General features: G+C 31.4%; 1 long non-coding RNA gene across 1 annotated transcript; it reads left to right on the top strand.

Moving 5' to 3' along the window:
• The first annotated feature begins 2,973 nt into the window (after positions 1–2,973).
• On the top strand, positions 2,974–3,471 carry LOC108967562. Its single transcript, XR_001993264.1, has 3 exons — positions 2,974–3,017; positions 3,081–3,173; positions 3,239–3,471. It is a non-coding gene; the product is annotated as an uncharacterized LOC108967562 (long non-coding RNA).
• Positions 3,472–3,478: the final 7 nt, after the last annotated feature.

Genomic DNA, 3,478 nt, shown 5'->3' with positions numbered 1-3,478 from the left:
TAAAATAGAAAATATTTACCAATATTTTGATACAATAAATAAAATTTTAATCAAAACTAGGTAAATTTAATCTTTATTAATTCTAATAATCGAAATTCATTTGAAAATTTAACAACAACGTACTTAAAATAATAAATTGGATAGCATAACACGGCCACACACTCGTGTCTTTTCCAAGGCATTTGGCCGTTTTAGTAGTAGAATATTTAGGAAACCCTATCGAACTGCCTGGGCTTTTGCCCTAAGTCTTCCCTCATTCTATTGCATTCTTAATGTAATTTCTGTCATTCTATAAGCTTTCGCCTGCGTATGTATGGGTGAAAAGGATAGGATTTGTTACTTGTAGGTTTATTGAATGGGTTTTACCGCGTTAGCAGCGTCTACGCAAGAAGAAGAAATGTATTAATTTACTAATTTTTAATATTCACACTATTTGTACATGTAAGCTTATTTAATAATAATATTTTAAATTAATTAATTTAGAACCATTAGTATTAAGTAATTTAAATATAATAAAAAAATGTTAAACAATTTTCGCGAACATAACATTTACAGCAATTAATTGTTCGTCCAAAAATGCTATACCATATTCCATTTGAAGTGCAAAGCGTTCACTCAACATTTTGTAATATATTTTTTGTTCTGTTTTGGTTATTAACATAATTGTTCTAGTTTCCGGCGGATAATGCATTTATCTGACTTTATCAAAAATGTTGAAAAATGTAATGTGCAAGTTATTTGTTTATACCTACTTCCATATTTCATTTAGTGGGTATGTGCCGTCTGTGTGGAAAGTACCCATACAAGCAACTTCATGGTATTTATTTAATCACTGATTTTCGGAATTTTTTTTAATGTATGGAATTAACTAATCGGTTCGTTTTTTTTATAAATAAATACATTCATGATGATTACAAAATGATTGTTTTTATATTTATTTATTGGATGTATAATAGTTAAATGAATTGTTGAAATGGCATATAAAAAAAGCTCCTGTACGATGTCTATGATGGCGATAATTTTTATATAAAAGAGAAATTTTAAAAAGAATATTAGTCTGCAGAAAACTCGCTATCGCGCTATGGAAAGTTTCTCTTTTTTGTTTGAAATTTGAAAAATAAGAAGATTAAAAAAATGCTTCCATAGCGTGATAGAGAATGGCGTTAAAAATGTTCTTTACAAATTTGGAACGAGATATCTTCAAAACTCTTCCTTTGAAAGTGGAAACCATTTTGAAAAACACCATTCTGAGAAAACCTCATTCAAAGATTGGAGTTGCTCAGTTACTCTGTTCCCTTTCTACAAGAAACGCTGCAGCCACCATAATAATTTGAATTTCGATTGAATTTGAGGGAATGTTTATTACGGAGTGTACGATCCTATAATGCAACAAAAAAATCGATTTTATGAAAATTTCACATTTAGACGATTCCATAAAGCATTCATACGATAATCTTCGGAACCAACTTAATAGTTGGGACATTGTCTAAATCGTTGCAATCTTGGTGTTGTTATATCTTATGATGGAAAGGCACGATGAGCGAGCTGTAAATGGGCAGGAGTCCAGCTTTCAACATATTTCCAACGTTGTCAACAATAGCAAAAGACGTGTAGGAGTCGGCCTTCGAAGCGTCAGTAAAAATTAATTGCCAATCTACGTAGTGTTGCACAATGAGCTCTTTGAACAAACTTTGATATACCCTGGAATTGGTGTTATTTTTATGACGTTTTTGAAGATGTGGCTCGAACGAAGATTCTTTGAGTAGCCATGATGGGGCAGAAGAAATAGACTTTTCCTCAGGTGTAGTTGTTATACCTAGATCCTTAGCTAATTTAATGAATTTAGTAGAAGAAGTATTGGAGTTTGTATYGTCGGTCCATTTGGCTTTTACTACCATATAAGAGCTACACGGCAGAAGCAGCAGCCATCTATAATGCGCTATCCCTAGTACAAAACTCTAACTTAAAAACATTAATATGTACTGATAGCAAGTCTACAATCTCAGATCTCCTAAATGCATTTAACAAATCCTATCTCATTGCGCAAATTAGAAACATACTAGTTGGGAAAACAAATATAAAAATTATGTGGATCCCTGGACACGCCGGTATTACCGGAAATGAATGAGCCGATCATAACGCCAAATTGGCGACAAAACAGCCATTGATTGTTTTCGACTACATCGAAAAAGCGACATAATCCATTTAATGAATGCCCCTTCTTAAATTCAGCAAGGACCAGTATATTTCAGAATAATAAAGCTCTTAATTTATTAAAAATAACGTCTATTGTAAACATCACTAAAATATCTGAATATCTATCTCGTACAAAGTTAGGGAAACGTATTTAAGTTATCCTTCCTTTTTATAATTTTTTTTTAACATATATTTTTAGTTCATAAAAACATATTGCTTGTAAATAATTCTTAAATGGAAGGCGAAGTGGAGAGAATTAAAGTGATGGAATAATAATTAATAAATTCAAGAATCTTAAATATTTGCAAAATTAATTTAAAAATGCTTTTCACGGAGATTGCCTACAAGCAGAGAACGTATATATATAGAAGGTCCAACAACGGACAAGCGTGTAAACTGTCAAAAGCTAACAAAATGCGATGAGCGTGTTTCACCCCAACTAGCTAAAAAGGAGAAATTTTTAACAGCTCCGCGCAGTGTGACCATTTTACCATTTTTGCAGCTAAATTTAGCTTTTTTCTGTATTTAGCCACAAAATTTTCATTTAGCATTTAGCATTTTTCTTAGCTTTTTGCGATTATTAGTTTAGCATTTTTTAGCATTATTCTATGCAAAAAATTTCAAATGTTTTATTACATTTTTGTATAAATAAAATCTGATAATTTTTGGTTGACTACATATTTATACATATAACCATGGCAACCATTTGCGTAGTGATTAAAAAATAAAATCTGGCATCACAGCTCAATAGAACAGCTGTGTTTTCATTCATCTCTAATAAAACAAAAAATAGCAGTGTGTTTAACATAGACAATGGAAAGGTTGGTAGTTAACTAAAAAATTGAATTATGTGTAAATTTAAGTAATCATAATGATTTTTATAGGTATCATAAAAGAAGTGACCCAAATGATTTAGATATTGACGAAGTTAGCAGTGACTCCGAAGAAAGCACGTGCCGGCCCAGCACCAGTAAAAGGTAAATAAATGCTTATTCCGTGTGTTAAAAATGCACTAAAAATCATATACTCGTAAATATTGCAGAAAATATACCCAAAGAACCAGAAAAAGCTGGTTTAATGATCCGAGTGGATTGTCGAGCTAAATGATCAGGAGGTAAAGTGTAAATACTGCCATTGTACTTTAAAACCAAAACTAAGTACACTTCGTACTTAAGGAAAAACTTCTAAGCATTTAGCAGCAGCATCGAATTTCACAAAAAACAATAAAAAAAAAACACTCGATTTTCACCCACTAAACAGCAATTCCAAAGTAAAAGCAGCA

This window comes from Bactrocera latifrons, unplaced genomic scaffold (assembly GCF_001853355.1).
Source record: "Bactrocera latifrons isolate USDA-ARS-PBARC rearing strain unplaced genomic scaffold, ASM185335v1 scaffold_1001, whole genome shotgun sequence".
Classification (NCBI taxonomy): Eukaryota; Metazoa; Arthropoda; class Insecta; order Diptera; family Tephritidae; genus Bactrocera; species Bactrocera latifrons.
This window is presented reverse-complemented; position numbering and strand designations above follow the sequence as displayed.